A 20,599-nucleotide genomic window follows, 5' to 3' on the forward strand; every position below is an offset into this window, starting at 1 on the left:
AATGGGAGAAAACACAGGATAGATTTTTGTCCAGTAATTATTTTTGTTTTCTTAGTTCATCTCATGAGCTATGAAACTAACTTTAAATTCTGAGGAAAAAATTAAGGGTTGTATTCTAAAATTAAACCTCACATCCTGTAAATAAAAATAAATACTGCTCCAGGCTTAATTTCTAGGCTTTCTTTTCCATGTGTACGACTACTATATTACTACTATATTACTCTGGCGCTCATGGGCACCTGAAAGATAAAATTTAGCATCACAGCACTAAGACCTGGTTAGGAGCCTAACACGTTAACCCTAAACTATGGTTAAATATAACAAACCATAAACAAAGCTGTATGTAGGGTTCAGTTCCCAAACTTAGAAACCCACCCTAAAGTAATAAGAAAATCCAGAAACGAATATATGGTATCTTACTGGAAAGGAAATAGAAAATAAATAATAGATAACAACATATATTAGGGTAAACAGACAGGCTGATAGATTTTGAAGACAATTCTAAGGCTGATTGATAAGTCTATATTGTCATTACTTTGCTTTTCTCTTTAAATTCCTATCTCCCCAATCCTGGCCTCCCCCAGGGGGGCAGCAGTATAATATAAAAACTTAACAGTAGATCTTAAATTTAGCTGACATTTTTATATCCTTCACAACATACTCTTCAGATTGCACCCAAGAACAAGATTATTAAATAGTAGCAGGAGACCAGTTACCAGACCATTTCGACGGAACAAAAAACAGCACTGTGCCTTCTTGCTGACAAGTCACACATTTGTACAATCATTATACCAATTCCATAAGTAAAGGGCTATTAAAAACTGGGGAGAAAAGGAAAGAAATTCTATTTCTCCCAAGCCCCTTCATCCTCTCCTCAAACCAATGTCAGTTTTAGCCATAGAGGAAGCTATGCATGAGAGAAAGTGGACTTAGCTGAACCGGACTCTCCTCTGAAGCAAATTCTGTCAGTCAGAAGGCAAGGACATGTTTCTGTGATTATTTCAGCCTATTTTTTTGTAGTAATTATCTAGAGTTCCCTTTTGCTAGACATGGCATTGCTCACAGCTTTTTCTTTCTTTTTAATTTAGACTTTTCTTTCCTTTCTGTAAAGTAAATTTACATATTTTCAGTCTCAATTTCTTCCATGTTTTATTTATGAATACAGTCCTTCTTTATGCTAACTTTAATGTGAAAGAGGGAGTAATTAATGTCCCAATCTTCTAGGTTAATCCCTTTCCACACTCTCTACAGAGAAATTTAAGGTAAGTAACAGTTTACAGTCAATATTAGGTTTAATTATGCTTAATGAGAGTTAGTTTCTCTGTTTACTAACTGCATTTAGGTGTGTGGATCCTACATGAGTCTTCCCTTGGCCTCATTTTGATTTGTTAATAGTGCCACTGTGTACTGTACACTCAGTGCTTTAACCTATAAAGCTGCTCCTGGAGAACAAAGCAAGCAAGGCACCTGTTTCAGCTGAGACACCATTAAATAAGTGCAGCCTTCACAACTGTGACTTTCTTTGGGAGGAGAGCTATTATTTCATAATGCTTTCCAAACAGATACATTTGAGAGGCTAATCATTGCCTAAATTTCAGATCTTTGGGTAAGTCTAAAATAAAAAGCCATTTCAAACTAAGTACAATCATCAACAGTGGTTATGTATAAAATTAAAGAGTATTAAACTCATCCAAGACTTTTTGTATTAATCCTTCAATGTTATCATTTCAAGTGTTAAGATCTAAAACTACTTTCTCAAATCACTGGTTTGGTTTTTTCTTTCTTTCTTTTTTTTTTTACTAGAAATGTCTTTTGTCTTAAAATTGTATTTAACTTTATTACAGTACATAGAGAGAAAAAAAAACTTCTGTTTCTTTACTGAGCTATAAAAATAAGCAACAAAACAAATACCCAGACCTAAAGGAAATCATGTAATCACTGAAAGGAAATTTACACAGGATTTTTAAAGGATCCTTTTTTTTCTGTGTTTTTGTTGTAGATAAATTCAGAGTATAATTAATGATATAGATCCTATGACAGGCTAGTCAATTCAATAAACACTTATTGAGAACCTGGGCTGAAGTAAACGCAAAAATGAAGAAAGCATAAAACCTCCCTTCTAAAAGTTTACCATCGGGAATAGCAACAAGAAAAATAAAGTACCTAGGAATAAACCTAACCAAGTATGTAAAAGAACTGTACTCAGAAAACTACACAGCACTGAAGAAAGAAATTAATGAAGACACAAACAAATGGAAGTATGTACCATGCTCATGGATTGGAAGAATTAACATCATCAAAATGTCCATATTATCCAAAGCAATTTATACATTCAACAGAATCCCTATTAAAATGCCAATGACATATTTCACAGATATAGAACAAACATTTCAAAATTTATATGGAACCATAAATGACCCTGAATAGCCACAGCAATTTTGGGAAAGAAGAACAAAGTAGGAAGGACCACAATACCTGATATCATACTGTATTACAAGGCCACTGTCATCAAAAGAGACTGGTACTGGCATAAGAACAGACACATTGAGAAATGGAACAGAAGAGAGAGCCCAGAAATAAACCCAAGTCTCTATGGTCAATTAATATTTGACATAGGGGGCAGAAGCATAAAATGGAGTAAAAATAACCTCGTTCAACAAATGGTGTTGGGAGAGCTGGACAGCTACATGCAAAAAAAAAAAAAAAAAAAAAAAGAAACTCGATCACCAACTTACATCATACACAAAAATAAATTCAAGGTGGATAAAAGACTTAAATATAAGTCATGACACCATAAAAGTCCTAGAGGAAAACATAGGCAGGAAAACCTCAGACATTCCATGCAGCAATATTTTCACCAATATGTCCCTTAGAGCAAGGGACATAAAGGAAAGAATAAACAAATGGGACCTCATCAAAATAAAAAGCTTCTGCATGGCTAAAGAAAACAGCATTAAAATACAAAGAGAACCAACAGTATGGGAAAACATATTTGCCAATGATACCTCAGACAAGGGCCTGATCTCCAAAATATATGAAGAACTCACACGACTGCACTCCAGGAAGACAAAAAACCCAATAAGAAAATGGGCAAAAGACCTGAACAGCCACTTCAACAAGGAGAACATACAGAGGGCCCAGAGACATATGAAAAGATGCTCAGCATCACTAGCCATCAGAGAGATGCAAATTAAAACCACAATGAGATAACACTTCACACTGGAGAGAATGGCCATCTTAAACAAAGCAACAAACAACAAATGTTGGAGAAGATGTGGAGAAAAGGGAACCCTAGTGCAGTGTTGGTGGGAATGCAGACTGGTGCAGCCACTGTGGAAAACAGTATGGAATTTCCTCAAAAAACTAAAAATGGAACTGCCTTTTGACCCGGCAATTCCACTGCAGGGATTACATCCTAAGAACCCTGAAACACCAATCCAAAAGAACCTATGCACCCCAATGTTCACAGCAGCACAATTTACAATAGCCAAGTGCTGGAAGCAACCTAAATGTCCATCAGTAAATGAATGGATCAAAAAACTATGGTACATTTATACAATGGAATACTATGCAGCAGAAAGAAAGAAGGAGCTCCTACCCTTTGCCACAGCATGGGTAGAATTGTAGACCATTAATTATGCTAAGTGAAATAAGCCAGGTGGTGAGGGACAAATACCATAGGATCTCACCTTTAACTGGAACCTAATCAACAAAATAAACAAGCAAGCAAAATATAACCAGAGACATTGAAATTAAGAACAATCTGACAGTAACCAGAGGGGAGAGTGGGGGTAATGGGGGGAAGGGTTTTCAGGAACTACTATAAAGGACACATGAACAAAACCAAGGGGGTGAGTGGAAGCAAGAGAGGGAGGTGGGTTTTGCTGGGGTGGGTGGCAGTGGTGGGAAGTAAATGCAAACTGAAATTGAACAATAATAAAATAATTTAAATAAATAAATAAATGAAAGTTTACCATCTGGGAAAGGAGACAGGCATAAGTAAAAACTATGGCACAATGTGTTAAGTGTTATATTCATGTACGTGAATGTGAAGGAAACACTAAGAAAACATGTGCTGATTCTGTAGTGGAGGATAAATAAGGCTTCTGCTAGTGACACAGCATTTTTCTGGGTCATACACAGGCCATACATAGCAGGCTGAATGAACATTAGTAACAAAGGCCAAAGCATAGTAGGACATAATATGTTAAGAAAATAAACAGTAAAGTGCAGGCAGAAAGAATTGTGAGCTTAAGGAAAAGAAATGATGTGGGATGGCAAGACTAGGAGAGAAGTTTGCAAGTTAGGTGCTCGAAAAGAGGTTGGGACTAAATTTTTTAAAATTTCAACATTCGCCCTGGTCAGATAGCCCAATTGCTTAGAGTGTCGTCCCCATATGTCAAGGTTGCAGGTTCAATCTCCAGTCAGGTACATGTAAGAAACAACCAATGAATGCTTGAATAGGTGGAACACAAATAAATGTGTCTCTCTCTCCCTCCCTCCCTCTCTCTCCCTCCCTCTCTCTCTCTCTCCCTCTCTCTCTCTCTCTCTCTCTCTCTGTCTCTGTCTGTCTTACCCTTCATCTCTATAAAAAAAAAAATCAAGAAGTAAAATTTTTTAAAAAATTTCAATGTCATCCTGTATTGCCTATTAAGTAATATGAGAAATAGGAAAAGGTGAAGAAATATCTTTACCAAACAAAAATGAAATCAGTATAGTCGAAAATTAATTCCCTGGCTGGTGTGGCTCAGTGGATTGAGCTCTGGCCTGCAAACCAAAGGGTTGCCAGTTTAATTCCCAGCCAAGGTACATGCCTGGGTTGCAGGCCAGGTTCCCAGTAGGGGGCATGTGAGAGGCAACCACACATTGATGTTTCTCTACCTCTCCTTCCTTTCCCCCTCTAAAATTAATAAATAAAATCTTAAAAATATTAAAATTAAAATGAACTTTTACAAGCCTATTGATCTCTGAAACCTATTTTCATATTTCAACATCCCCGTAATATATATGTCTTTACACTAAGTTCAAAGAATTGGTTTTTGCCATGGGAAAATAAAATTCCTAAAATATTAATAGAAGCTAGTGGGCATAGAAGCTGGTAGATCCATAGATCAGGGCATTTTGGGAACTCTAAGCACAATTAAATGTACTTTATGAAATAAGAAATGTTAACAATTCGTTTCAGATTATTTTTGCCTTTTGAAAATTCTACCTTTATCAGTATATCCTGACTTTGCTTTTAGAAAAAATAGAGGCAAACATTTCCTTAAAAACCACAGACTAATGGGTCTAAACAAAAAAGAGTACAATCCAAACTATATACTTCATCAAAAAAGATCCACACATCTGGATGTCTTTTTGCACCGAGCTAATGAGCTTTCTGCTATGTCCTTTCCATCTCGGTATCTTGCGCTGTGAACACTGTGCAAACCACTTGTCCAGTTCATACTTTCTCCTTGCTACTTTGAACCACCCTGAGGACTTTCAAATTACTGTCAGATACAGGGCATTCATAGGCCCCTACTTCTGTATACTCACTCATGGAAAAGAAAAGAGAAAAGCCTAGACTCAAATGGTAATTAAGTCTCCATCACCATGATAAACACACTTAAAAGTCAGTCTCATCCTGATACCAGAGTTATATAAAATAAACAGAATCTTAGTGCAACTCACAGGTTATTATATTAAAATTTCTATAGTATATGTAACAGACAATGTACTGCTACAAATATGCATAAATACATTTGAATATAGTATACATATGCTAGCCAGCTATTTATCATATTTCAATGTACATATTTACATATATTTTACATTCCAACATTTATTCTTGAAAGTTAGAGGGAAAATACTCACACTGTCTTCATAATAAAAAAATCTAACTGAAATAAAATGTCCTTTAAAAACTGTAATTAATGGCTGCTGTGTCAAACAGTGAACCAAAGGGTCAAACCTTATAATTCACAGTTTGAGAGGTCATATCTCAAATTATAACTTTAAAAAACTGATTATCTGTGAGTAATTGGACAAATCCATCTAATATACTCTGAATGCAAATAAAATCTTTGTGAGAGTAAAAAGAATGTATGTCCAAGTGCACAGCTGAGGGAGGAAATGGTCTTTTTCAGACAAGGCTGAAGTCCAGCTAATGACTTGGAATGCCTTTGAACAAGCACACAAGGCAGGAAGGCCAAACAGTACCACATCCAAAGAGAGCATAATGAACAATATGATCAGAACACAAAAATATTCCACACACATGTCCACAGAGAAGAAAAAATAATATACATTTCAGCACCTGCTCTTCCACCACTATTACTACACCTCAATTCACAGAAAAATTGATCAACATTTAAAAGAAAAAACATGTTTGTAATTTATTAAAAGTTAGAAATTATTCCTGTGATTTTTCAATTTGAGATTTGAAAATACATATAGAGGTTATCTATATCATATATGGCAAGCCAAGGTTTACAAAACTTTTATTACTTACCTTGAAAGCAAATATTGCTTTATCTATCATCCCAAGGCCACTTGCACCTTAAAACATAATCTAAATTAATTTGACCTGCCTGCATTTTTTTAAATCTAGAAGTGATCTACTATTAATAAGTCAGGCCACTGAAGATAATTCTTCCACTGTAGACCAAATTCCCTAACCCATGCCAGAACTGAGGAGTAAGCAAAATGTATTTTTTAAATTTAATTATATATCTATGTTTGTACTGTTTATTTATGTGTTTATTATATTTTCTTATTAGACTGTAAGCTCCACAAGGTTAAGGACTATGTCGTTTTTGTTCAACAGTTATATATAAAATCTGGGAAATTCCTGGCACAGAGTAGAAATTCAATAAATACTTGCTGGAGGATAGAAAGAAGGGATGGAGTGAAGGAAGGTGGGAGGCCTGTGGTCAGCTAACATTCTCTAGCATAACTTGTGTGATTATGGGGAGAAAAAATTTTAAATGTACACTCTATTTAGTCAGTTTACCTACTCAGCAATTCACTGATCCATCCATCTAGCCTAGAAACCAAAAAGATTTAAACCACATTTAAAAATAAAATAGAAGAAAAATGAAAAAGACAGAAATTAGAATGAGAAATAAGATGTTTACATATGTATACCTATAAAGACAGATCATAGGAAAGAAACAAAATTTGCTTTATTAATTTTTTCAGATTAATCTTATTGTGACCACTATTAAAATGCTTTCATTATAATGAAACACTAAAAGAATATTTACTACTTCATCATCTGGCCATGCACTACAGCTACTACATAACCAGGTTCCTTACATCATGAGACACAGAGTCTATTGGAAGAGATAGATATTCAATTATAATAAAATGTAATAAATGTCATGTAAAAACATAGGTTTTATGAGAGACGAATCAGGAGTCTTCTCCAAACCAGCAAAAATGCTCACATGGTAATTGCTGTACTTTGATGCCCCTATGTCCTATTGCAAGATACTTTTCTGATACACATATACACTGTTGGTTCTTGATGCACAGATATTACTAGTACAAATGAGATCTGAACATGTAAATCACTATACCATAAGAAAACACATTTGAAAAATGACCTTTTCTTATAAGCGAAAGCCTAACTCTGAATCCACTTAGCCTAGTGATGTGTTTACTTCATTCCGTTAGACCAGACTATACATTCTGGGCTCTTGATAGATCCTGGGCTCGACCATCTGGCCCTTTATTTACTTAATTCTTTTTTAATACTGACAAGTATATTAGTAACACTTCCTTGATCACTGGTAAATATAGTACCACCTCACAACCAAGATTTTCCCTAATTCTGAAAGTCATTAATTAGTTGTGAGTAGGGGTTGGGGACTATTACTAAAATACGTTGAACAGTACTACAATAAGTAATCTAATTCCCAAGAGGAAAACATGTTAATCTGCTTCCCACTTCATTAGAGCGATAAAAAGCATCTTGTCATCATTAAAGAACATAAAGACCTGAATATCTGAGGAAATGGTAGCTGGAGAGGAAGAATAAATGTAGCATTTAGACCAGAAACACAAACCCCCTACATATTGTGGACAATGTTCATGGCTTCTCTCGATATCCTTTGATTGCTCTACTTAGTGTTTCATGAGCACAGTTTATTAAATTAATAAAGACAAGCTTCCAAAGAAAACAAATAAGGTAAATGAATACCATTAAAATGAATTAATCATTCTCCTGGTACTTAAGGTACACATCAGGCAACTTTGAAATCTGTAATAATCTTTTCAAACCAGTAAGGTCTCATTTACTTGGCCTTCACAATAAAATATAGTAGGCTTAAAGGAGAAAAAACAGTTTCCAAAGGTGCTAAAAAGTCATTTAGAGGAAAGATGTGCTCTAATTTAAGTACTGCAACTGGGAATTCAGGTATTTTAAGTCCATTAAAGAACACTTATTATATATTTAGAACATGTATTTTTAAATGATAGTCTAACACTTTAATTTTCCATGAAATTTAGATTCTTCAAAGAACATCAGCTGATTGTTGTGTGTGTTAATTCAAGCATCAAGTTCAAAGTAGTATAACTCAACTTTCTAAAACTAAGTAAGGTTGGTCCGTTGTCCTCTTTTCTAAGATCAAATGATGTAATACGAAGCAAAAGCCCTTTAGAGATTATTTTTGGTTTCAGCCTATAGTCTTTTTTCATAGACATTTTGGGAAAAGGATAAAATTCAATTATAGTCCTTACTCCAAATAACTAGAATCTCAGCGAAAAACCTATAAAGCTGTGGGTTGTGAGGTAGATATTAGTATTTCCTTAATCAAATTTTATAACTAATAAATAAAAGTTAATTGGTTTACATGTGGATGCAAATCGATGAAAGGCGGAAGAATAAAAAAACAGGGGTCGGGGGAGGAAGCACACTTTTTAATGTGGAATTTAAGAACTGTCAAAGAAGTGGGGCATGTCTTATTTACTGGTACATGAAAAAGAAGAATGGATGCTTTTGCATACAAATAAATAAAGGTATAGAAACATAACAGAAGCTTTGTGTTACAATGGAACTTAAAACTCCTCTGGGCAGGATCAGCTAAGAAAGAACGGAGACAGATACAATGCAATGATTAACTAGCTGACAGATCTATTATTCAAGACAGGTATGTAAGCAGTCGGGCAGCAATGCAGGTGGCCTCTCCTCATCAAGCAGCTTTGCCAGTCCAGACTGGATGCCTGGAACCAGACATGACACAAAAACAATAAAGCCTATAGCCAGCTAAGGCAAGATGAGCACAATCCAACTCCAGTTTTTAATAGTACTAGAAATGAATTTCTATTGAATAATGTTTCCCCTTGTGATTGGCATATATTGTCTTTATAGAATGTTGCCAACACTTACCTCTATTTATCTTCCTATGCATAGCAACATGCCTAAAACATCTGCCTGGAAATTCTCAGTATATTATATAAAAAAGTGACTTTATCATTAGTTGGCAAAAATCTCTGTTGATAGGTATGACCATCATGTCATTACATGAACAGATGGTCAAAGTGAGTCCATTTCACTGACAGTATATTATGTGGGTCTTTTTATCCCTGAACAACCAAACCAAACAAAAGTATAACACAGAAGAGGCCATTATGCTTTCCCTCATTGGGTTGGCAGCTTTGTCTGTGAAATATGAAAATAAAAGACCAACATGGACTGTAATCCTGCATAGTACCATTTCCGCATGACATTTAATTAAATATTTAAGTAGTCGTATTTAAAAATCATCCTGATGTTTGTGAAGATAAAAAAGACATGGGATAGTTTTTTTATCTTTCAACTCCATGATCACCAGTAAAAGGAGAAAAATAAAATAGCCATAATTCTTATTATTCAGTTTTTTATTAAAGCAATCATTTACAGGGGGAAAAAAGCAAGTTACAATTCTTTCTCTTCATGTATTCAGGTATTTTAATAAAATGTTATGAAAAATATATTTTTTAAAAAATCCCCATATTAAAATCTATTTCTCTCTGAAAGGCTGTGTTCTCTCTGTGTATATATTATTTTTACTGAATAATTTTTAAATATAACAGCTGAAATATTCATAAACAAATGAGTTAATTGCCTAGCAGTTATCCAATTACCAATTACTGCATTTTACACCATGAGATTTCTGAAGTACATACATTGTTATATGGACTCAGTATGATAGCTTCATCTCTATAACCAACACAAAATATAAAATATTACCTTGGCTTTGTGAAATAGAAAATATTATGGGGTAAAGGAGAATAAAAATTCAAAATATATTTATATATATAAGAACTAATAGTAGAAACAACAGCTAAAAATTGTATTACTAAAATGCATCTCCACGTGTGGCTATGAAAACTTAGGTGCAAGGAGAATTCTGATTACAATACCTTCAAAAAGAGCTGATGAAGTGTGAGGTTTAAGAGTACATCTTTAGTACTTCTGTACCTTAAAATATTGCCGAGTATTAATTCTACATCAAGTTGTCATTTTCTCTGACATTTGGTTTTATTAATCAAGGCATTTATCATTAATTTGTAGAAAATATCGTAATTAAGCCAAATAAAATAAAATCTTTAAAAGGTTAAAATTAGAAAGCAGGTGAATTAGAACTTTGACATTACCCGGTTGACATACAGGAGCTTTTTGAAAGTATGGGAATCAAGTTATCATAGTTAGTTTGGTGCCTCAATCTTGGGGGTGGCTGTTTTTGGGGTTTTTTAAAATGTGATACAGATTTGATTTAAAGCTCTGTGACAGTTTTGACATTCAGGTGAAAGTACTGCTGCTGCATTTGGAACAATTTGCATATCCCACTGCTAAATAGAATGTTTGAGGTGTGCGGTGATATAAAGAAATTAAAAACAAGCTATCACATGCTTAAGTGTATGTATTCACAAAACTGATGGTTGGATCACACCACCCTATCCCCCTCCGATGTAATCTGTGATTTACTCTTCTATAATAAATTACCCTACCATATTATTCTCACTGGAAGATCTAACCATGCATGTAAGAAGCAAAGTAATTATAGCCCCCTCTTGTCTAAGAAATCTTCAATCCCTACGAGCTCTTTAAACAAAATGCAGGGACACAAGTCAATTGTAAACTTCTTGCAGGAATTCTGGACTTTGGTAGCCACAAAATCTTATCTGAACAGTTTTATTGTCTCCACAAATGCATTTTTATCTCTTACAGTGAGTTATAAAGCTCTTTCTGATGAGGAATAGGTGCTGATTTTTTGGCTTTGAGCCAATATGTCTGCTTCAGAAAAGGTTAAAGTATAAAATCAGAAAGGTTTCAAACTGATTTTTAAAAGGGGAGGGGCCATAATATATTCCCATATAGAATTAGGCTGAGATATTCTCAGATGACATAAGCTTTCTTCTTTTTTGACTTATAATTTCAGATTATGTTTTAGACAGACATAGAAAAAAAATATTTAGTGTGTTAAAGGGCAATAAAGGAAAGACTTGAGTTAGTAAATGTGAACTTAAATATTATGAAACTTTTCAAAAAGATAAAACTCATTCAAGAAAATATCATTGGACATTACCTTCAGCCTTTAGAGTTTCAAAGGGCAAGTGTTAACACTTCTTTTTTGTGAGTGTAAAAAGAAGTACTTAAAATTAGAGGTCTGCCAAGGAAACAATTTAGATTTCCATAGTATCTTTATGACTAGCTATGAGAAGGAGATAGCTGAGTTTGTATGTGTCAACTAATATCTAGCTTTTAAAGGCCAACATGTTCATATGTGCAGAACAAATACTCAGTGAAATGCAACACAAATATACAAGGCAAGCCACTGTATGTACAAAGTGTATATGGAGAACAGGTTATTTATTATAGTATTATTAACAGATTTCTTAACTTATGCAAATGAAGGTATTTATATTTTTATAATTTAAAAAAGTAATACCAAGTAGCTATTTGTTTGTTTATTTTTAAGTATCATAGATTTTGCAAAGATCTACTATGTACAATATACTGGTAAGCACTGGTGAGTTAGGCAGTATATAAGAAAAACACAGTCCCTATTTTCAAAATAGTGAGTGAGGATGGAAAGATACAGATAAAAAAGGATAATCCAAAAAGAATAAAAACTAAATGGGTGGAAAGAAATAGGGAGCAGAGAGTAACAGGTTCAAAATAGCTTGAACTAGTCTATAGTAACTAATTAATTGACATGAGAACATGGCTTTATGTTTCCTGTTCAGGCAAGCAAGGCTAATTGTACAGTCCTACTCAGATTTGGGAGGGAGGGATGTCAAAGAAATGGATAGTATAGAATCAAAATTGGGACAGACAGCATTTAAGCAGGCAAGATATTGAGGTGCCTTTAAAGCCAATTTGGTGAGTTTGAACATGAGAAGATTTAACTAGAAACAACTCTCCTATTAAAAATTGAATTTGATATTGTCATATCCTTGAAAAGTGATCTAATTTACTATGAAATCTCAATGATGACCTTGAAGTCATATTTACTAATAATGTCCAAAGAGATTTGGCCATTCAAAATCTCAAAAGCAGTTTTACTAATGGACATGCATACATAAATATAAGCCAATCCTGTAAAACACTGCATCTACAATGAAAGATCCACTAAATGAAAAAAAAGTCTAAGGATTTTAATTGATTGGATCTTTAATGTGCATAAACAATATTTTATAAAGGGAAAACAAATAAACAACAAGCCACACCAATAAACGAAAAGAAACCTGAGTTTACGCTTTACTGATAGACAATGGGATCCAAAAGGGGAAGGTGATAGTCCTACCATATTCAGGCTACATGAGTAACATCACACTCACTCTGCAACACCACCCTTTAGAAAAGGCATTGAAAATTAGAATTTTCTAGGAGGACTGAGATAAGAACCATTATTCATAGATAAACAGAAAATAATTACAAATGGAAAAGAAAAAGAGCTCAGATTGTAGGGAGGAGGTATGGAAAGACACTTGGGAGAAAATTAATTTGGCTACTACATGATAGTTGTAAAATTAATTTTTATTCATTTGTTGTCTATCTCCCCCACTAGAATGAAAATGCCATAAAGTCAGCACCATTATTTTCACTGTATTACCCAATTTTCATGAATGGTGTCTGCCACAGAGTTAGGAGATCCAATGAATATTTATTGAATAAAAGAATAAACAGCCTGACTAACCTATGGAACAAACACTAAGTCTACATCTATTTACACATGAAGAAATCTAGGCTTAAAGAAGTGCGATGTTACAAATAAATTTACGATTTAAATTTACGATTTAAAGAAGTGCAATGTTACGACTAAATTAAGTTTTGTAACTCCAAACTTCTACAACCCATTGTTTACAGTCTTCCACTCAATATTCATTCTAGCAGGGGAAACAAACAATAAACAAATAAATTGTTAGACTTATAATGTTATATAGTTATTGCCATGGAGCAAACAAAACAAGGTAACAGTGTTAAAAGTTACATGACCTGATATTTTGGATGGGTTTGAACATGAAAACTTCTCAGAGGAGATGACAGTAGGGAAAGGCCTGAGGGAAGTGAGGGAGACCATCAAAAAAAATACCTGGGAGACTATCTGGGCTCTTATAAGGATTAAACAAGATACATATTAGCTTTCTCACACCGAGTCTGGTGCACAGTAAACAATATTCTCAATGACTATTATTTTATGTCGCTATCACTTTTATAAAAGCTAAATTCCTCCACTATATTAGAAATTGGCCAGACATTCGTTTTTATTTCCCTACAACTCCTTAAATAGTGTCTAGCAAGAATTCAGTAAACATTTATAGAATTGAAAATAGAAATACATATTACCAGTTCACTAATTAGAAAAGGTAAACAGACGATATGAATATGAAAAAGTCCCCATATTTAATATGCTTGAGTCAATTTGATTTTGTTAAGTCAATGGCCATTTAATAATTAATCATTTATGAATTTAAAAGAAAAAGGGAAAATATATAAAATGCCTACAGCCAACAAATCACAGATTAAAGAAATTAATAAGGATGAACTACAAAAAAATTAAGTTTTCAATTATTAGTCTACTGTCTTGACCATTAACATACTCTGTCTGCCTCCATCCGATCAATACATTTTTCTAGTGTAGACTCTACTACACAAGTATCTGATTCATTTATGTGTTCCTATTATAAGCACAAGGCCTGATAGATAGCAGTCAATACATCTTTGTTGAAGTGAATTGAACTAAAATTGTCTTTAGTAGTTCAGATGCTTTAAAGTTAGTTCAAATTTTAAAACATACAACAAAATACACTACAACAGAAAAAAGTATCAAGTGTTACATTTTGGCCCTGCAGCAAAGGAGTAGCGAACAAGGTTAGTTTTTAACAAAGATTGAATTATATATGGCAGGGTGATATTGGCAGTAGAAGAGACAGATAAGTAGAACAGACCATAGGGACTCAGTATGGCGTAAATATTATAGGTAGCATTTCCACAGTATTGAGATAGTTATTAACTAGTTTACGCGAGAAAAAAATTTGTTCCCTACCTCTTACCAGACACCAAAATATAAATCAGATTGATATAGTTGAATATAATAAGTAAAACAATCAAAGAGCTTTAAGAAAAAATCTGTAGCCTGGCTGGTGTAGCTCAGTGGATTGAGCATGGGCTGCAAACCAAAGGGTTGCTGGTTCTATTCCCAGTCAGGGCACATGCCTAGGTTGTGGGCCAGGTCCCCAGTGGGGGGCCACGTGAGAGGCAACCACACATCGATGTTTCTCTCCCTCTACTTCTCCCTCCCTCCCCCTCTCTAAAAACAAATAAATAAAATCTTTAAAAAAAATCTGTATCTAATTTTCTGAACTCCAAGGTGAGGTCTTTTGAGGCACTTGGCAGTAATATACACCTAAGCACAAAGATGAATTTGACTACTTAAAATATTTTTATAAGTTCAAAAATATCTTCAACAAAATTAAGAGGCCAAACAACAGTAAAAATAAATATTTTAATGTATATGATATTCACAGGATTAATAATCTTTACTTACAAATAAATGAAAATCTTATTTTTTTGAAATGAACGTGCAATTCATAATTGAAGAAACATAGCTAAGACATATGTGAAATATTAATTTGTAATAGCAATGAAAGAAATGCAAATTAAAATAGCCTAAATATTTCACAGTAGTGAACTGGTTAAATAAAATATATGGCAAGTGAATATTTACAATATGTCATTAAGCTTAGAAAGCAGATTATAAGCAAATAACATACCAATTTTAATAATTTGTGTATAATATAGAAATATATATAGAAAAATACATACATAGACTATGTACAACATTTGGTCAGATGTATATATAAATGTAGATCTCTATGTACGTGTATGGATATATTAGAAAAAACATGTATGTATTAGTAAAAGTATGTAAGGACCTAAAGATTAAATTATCCCTGGTACTTAGATACTAAGACTATGGCAGACACATTTCGTCTTACAATTTCTTTTCAAGGTTTCTACAATAAACAAAAATTACCTTTTATAAACAAAACCTCACTAATACAAGACACTCGCTCTATATGTTTCACACAACAAAATCAGATAATATATTATTAGATTTCCTGAAAGTTAAGAAAGCCATTTGAAAATGTCTATCTTTCCCTATTTCTGGAAAAGCCACCTTTGTTAACTGCATACATTAAATTTAAAAAAAGAAGGAAGGAAAGAAGGTGGAGTGAGGAAGAGGAAAAAAAACAATAAAAAGAAAAAATAAGATTTGTAAAAAAATCAACTACTTTCAATGTATCTACTAAATTCCTAAAAACTAAATTTTAATTGAAACATTTTCAATTAAATTTTCAAATAAAGGCACAGCTAAGAATGTAGAAAACTTAATTCTGAGGTTGTATTTACATAGTAAACATACTAATATATGTGAAACTAGAAAAACATGCATAAATTTCAGTGATAGGACCACTTTAAAGAGACAAAATATGCCATTAGAACAGATGAAGTTACGTCACATTAGTTTTGAAAGTAAGAGGAGTATAGTTTCAAATAACTAAAAGTTCAAAGTAAGCAAGTGACATGTGAGGGCCAAATGAATAGGAATTCCTAAAGGCTATCAATTCCCTATCAGTAACTAGAGAAAACGAAGTCTTTCTTCATTAAATACAATTTAAATACAAAGCTTGCTTGTAGCTCATCAAAACTGGCAAATGAAAACCAATGTATAATTCTTAAAGAACATCAGAAAGAACTTATACATACATGGTCAAGAGGAAATACATATCCCTCTAAGTCCAGAAAAGACTAATTTAGTTCTAGTCCATTCATAATGGGACTTCTTAAAGTCAAAGTATTCATTCTGGCTTTGGACATTTTTTACAGTTTTTAGAACACCAGAGAAATCCAACAAGTTCGGTGGCAGATACCCTCCAATAATCTGTAAAAGTGATCTTACAAAACTCCGTACTAAAGCGCTCTGAGATCAAATCAAATTCCATTAAGCAGAGTTCTAGGACAACAACAAAAGACCATTCACTTGACTCAATTATACTTGCTGTTAGGTATTTCAGTTTCCCTTCTGAACAGATGGAAAAGTTCAGAAAGATTATGTACTAAATACTGCATTTAACCTGAAAATCCTATCAATTTCTTGTTTTTCTCACTGGTCTCTTTAAAAGTAACTCAAGCTCATTCCTTTATTACGTGCAGCTTTACTCTGTTTATTTTTATTTCCCAATAGCATAATGCCTTAAATAAATTCTTAAAAACCAACAAATAAATAAATTAAAGCTCAATGACTATAAAAAGTACACATTCTGCTTCATTTTTAACAGGTAAACAGAATGCATTTCTAAATTATTTACTTAATATTCTTCAACTAAAACTTTAAAGTTTTTGAACTTGGAATGTATACTCTTTTTAAGGATCCATAAAACAATTACTCTTAAATATTCTATTAAGCCATTTTAATAAAAGCAATTAAAAAACACCAAAGTAAATGTGAATTTAAATATTTGCACAAGTACATAAGAACTGCAAAACATTTTTAAGATTTCAGAGGTCAGTAAAATTCCCTTCATGCCAACTTTCCCTTGTCCTCTCTCAGATATTTTAAATTGGACAGAAAGAGTAAAAATATTCTGTACTAAATTATATTAAAGGAATTGATATAATAATGGTTCTGGAACAATCACATATAGAATGCTCTTACTCCTAAGCATATCATAAGAAACATACAATTATGAAACTATGGGAAATGTTAGTAATTCTGAAACTAGAAAGGCAAAAAATGAAAGAATGAACAGTAGAAAAAATCACCATTTTCTCTGGTCCAAATACTGTACCAGCTCAGCAAGTAAATATCGATTACTTGGAATGTTAGTTAATTAAATTTTGGGGCTAGCTAAAAGTGAATAAAGTGTCTTTTTTATTCTTTTAACTAAAAATGTAAGATGTACTAGTAGGTTTGTTGTGTCTTGATAAATGGCTTATAATTTTATCTTCATTAAAGATGAAAATTTTATACTACTTTAGAGGATGGCTCTTACCTCTTTTTTTTTGTGGGAGGAGGTTATAAGTAACCAAGGATCTCTTTCTCTAAAGTGTGTATGTTCACAGAATTTTGTACAATATTTCCAGAAGGACTCACATAAAGACCACTTGCCTTCTAATTTTACAGAAGTCTAAATATGTATACATAGGAGATTGTACTGACTACACAGTGATCCTGGGACATAACAAGGATTTTAAAGTTGCTGTATGAAGACATCCCTACTATTGAACCATTTTCTTATGATTTGTCTCCTTTTTTTCCTAAAAAGGTACTGTAAAAACAATTCTTCTTATTTTAGTCTTGGTGAAAGTTTAAATGTGAGTCTCCTTTTAGGGCAATTACACTATCAGTACTTTGAGCTTTAAAGCAAAACAATGCTGTTTTCAAATCATTTCACGTTCTAGAAGTAGCAACAACTTTCTTATCTTTTATAACTCTCAGAGGAGGCAAGGTCACAGAGAAAGGTAGTAAATTTTCACCTTTACTTCTAAAGATTATCAGTTAATGGCAACTACATGTGCCTTCCTTCTATTCAGGTTTTGTGCTAAGTACCTTTATGCATATCTACTTACTTAAACCTCACAAAAAACTCTAGGAGGTAGATACCTTGATATCAGATGTCATTATCCCCATTTTATTGATATGTAAACTGAGGCACAGGGAGATTAACTGATTTGCCAAAGATCGCTACTCTGCTGAGTGACAGGACAGGATTCATACTCAATCTGGCTGCAGAGTCTGCACTCCTTGTGTGGTTTTATGTTTAACACAATTCCACCTCTTCACTACCGGGCAAGCAGCATTCACACTGTTTTGCTTAGACATATCCATCTGGGGAGTTGTTCCCAAGTTGCTGACAAAACCGGCACCACCTTGTGCAGCTGGCAGGTATAGACCACTGCAAATTCCCCAGCTTCAACTGCCCAGATTGAAAAATAAGACACTGTTCTCTCAGTAAATGTGGAACCCTACAATAAAAGCTGACCCCCATCTCCTTTTTAGAAATAGTTTTGATGAGATATAAAATTGAATGATTATACATACATTCGAAGGGCCAACCATTTGTCTTGGTGTCTTAACAAGACAAACAGGCCGTGTTATTATAAAAGTACTCAAAGGTTAGATTGTTATTCCTAATTCTTCTGAAGAGAGGAACAAATCAGATTATATGATTTTTACTTTGTAGTCCTAAATAGAGTCTATGAATTAAAATATTAAAGGTAAATTCATATTTAGTGAGGTCAGGCAAGTTGCTTCAGTGGCTAAAGCAGCAATAAAATGAAAATTTTCTTGGCATATGCTTCTCTCGGAGAGATTGAGTGTTATCAGAGACAACCGATTTGTATCTCAGAGTTTGTTTTTAGTATACCAACCTTCATATTTTGAATTACCCCACAAAGAGACAAAGGCTGATAACAAAAACAAAAAAAGACAAAAAGAAGAGATTTCCACCCTTACAGTTTGTAGAGAAAAGTTCTGAGTTATACATTTATAAATTTATTCCATTTTATTTTTCTTGAATTACATGTAAATGCAATCAAGCAGGTATGAGTGAGACAGAAATAATAAGGGCAAAATAAGGCACAATGTTCAGAGCTTTGAAAAGTGATTAAAGATCAGATACCCAGTAAGGAAAGTACAGTACAAGGCAAATAGAAATACAAATCCAAGAATACATAACAAGAAAGAACCTTTGTAACTGAGGCAACTTTTCTTCATTAGACCCAGAGACTTTTACAGAGTAATTGTTTCTAAAATGCAGCCAAGCCAGAAAAGAATGAGAACCTGTTTAAAATAGTAAATATGCCTGGAATAAAATATCATCCTCAGCTCCTTCTGTCTCTAAATCATCCCACATACCACAGTAAAACAAATATTTGGAAATCAGCGAGTATTAGCTTATTCCTTATAATGATCCTAATCGTGACATCAAATCCTACGTGCTTGGTTTTCAAAGTCCTCCATAATCTGGTTCCATCATGTAACCTCTCTTCCAAATGCAGAAATTGTAGCCTCCAATCCAACCTGATACAATTTTAAACCAATAGACAATGAGTCAGCAAACGTTTATTGAGTCCTACAATGTGTCAAGGAGTATTCATGTGGCTAAAATCTACAAGGTCTTGGAGCTAAAGAACCAAGCACTAAACTCCAGTTTCTCCAAAATGTTCATATATCAATACTTTATCCCTTCTCACTCTTCTCTTATTCCTACCCAGACATCTATGCACGGCCTTCTCTTGGATTCAACAAAAACTGATTCAATCCATTCAATTTCTCTCTTAGCTCAAACACCTACATTTCTGTTTAGAAAATAATGACCATTTGGATACGTAACAAAAAATACAGAGAGCCAACCTTATACTCTGTTGCTACCAATAATTTCACACAGGCACAAACCATCATGGATCCTAAATTAATGCAACACACACACACACACACACAAACTTTTACTAGGATGCAAACACACATCTTCTTCATATGTGGAGCAAAGGTAGGTTTACAGTTGTGAGTACATGAAACAGTTTATTTTTGTATTATATTTGTTAATTATCATATTATTTCCCATAGAACAACTGTAAACATACTTTTGCCCAACCCTGTATTCCAGTATCAAGCCACACTTGTTTGGGGCTTTTGAACATGTATGCCTGGCACATAGTAAGCACTCAAATACCTAAAGAATGAATAATTAAATAATAAAATAATTATGAAGTTAATATTTAAGCCACAAATATTTATCAAGCACCTACAATGTACAATGTACAATATATTTGTTTTTTTTATTAGAATCACTGGCTGAAATCCCTGCTCCTAACACATGTACATTTGGGAGATCACTCCAAGATTAATTTTTTTTTAAGTTTTTGTTCAATGACAGTTGTCCCCATTTTTCCATTACTCTCCCCTGCTCCACCCATCCCACCTCCCACATTCAATCCTCCCTGGCCACCCCCCATTGTCTTTGATCATGGGTCCTTTATACAAGTTCCTTCACTTGACCCTTCCCCTCCTTTCTGCCATTATCCCCCTCCCCCCTCCCTTTGGTTACCGTCAGTTTGTTC

At 33.6% G+C, this 20,599-nt stretch overlaps 1 protein-coding gene across 20 annotated transcripts in view; it reads right to left on the reverse strand.

Moving 5' to 3' along the window:
• Positions 1-20,599, reverse strand: part of ZBTB20 (zinc finger and BTB domain containing 20) — an 830,054-nt gene that overhangs the window by 648,752 nt on the left and 160,703 nt on the right. The gene's annotated exons all lie outside the window — the stretch shown is intronic.

The sequence above is a fragment of the Desmodus rotundus genome, chromosome 2 (genome assembly GCF_022682495.2).
Source record: "Desmodus rotundus isolate HL8 chromosome 2, HLdesRot8A.1, whole genome shotgun sequence".
Taxonomy (NCBI): domain Eukaryota; kingdom Metazoa; phylum Chordata; class Mammalia; order Chiroptera; family Phyllostomidae; genus Desmodus; species Desmodus rotundus.